The sequence below is a fragment of the Octopus bimaculoides genome, chromosome 30, assembly GCF_001194135.2.
Source record: "Octopus bimaculoides isolate UCB-OBI-ISO-001 chromosome 30, ASM119413v2, whole genome shotgun sequence".
Taxonomy (NCBI): domain Eukaryota; kingdom Metazoa; phylum Mollusca; class Cephalopoda; order Octopoda; family Octopodidae; genus Octopus; species Octopus bimaculoides.
Window position 1 is genome coordinate 4,319,347 of NC_069010.1, and position 784 is coordinate 4,320,130.

The window sequence follows — 784 nt, forward strand, 5'->3', positions numbered from 1 at the left end:
ATATCACGGTGTTTTCTCACGTGAACTAAAATCTCATAATTAGCTGAATCAACAGAAAAAAACAACAAACAAACAAACATACACGTAATATAAACGTGCGCGCACGCACGCACACGTACACACACACACGTACACACACACACACACGTACTTCACTCCGTAATGACACTTAACAGGGGCAATATAATTCTGACGTCTTGACGACTGAGTTTTTTTTTGTTTGTTTGTGTTTTTACATAATAATGGCTCTGAACTTACAGCAGATGTGATTAAAAGACCTTCGTACAGCACGCACGCGCACACACACATTATACATATATATATATTATATATATTATATATGTGTTTGAAGTCGAAAGCCATCGGAAATTGTGTCTGTCTAATATGAAAATAGTAGCCATTTATGGAATTACATACACTACACCGACCATTAAATTAGCAATTTTGTAACGAAGTAGATATTATTTACTTTTTTTTTATATCTTATGTATGTATGTATGTATGTATATATATGTATATATGAATGTATACATGAGCAGGCACACACACACAGACACACACGCACGCAGACATATGTATATACACATATCTGTATCATACTACAATGTGACGGCTAAGGAATGAACGATCATCTTATTAACTTCATTGGCTTACGGCTGTTTCTGTTATAGGATGCAGTGCACTCATAGTTGAGTACCTGGGTAACACCTTATAGCTTCATCGGAACCTCGTATATCTGAATAGATTTCGTATGGTCGTGTGTGCATATATATATATATATATA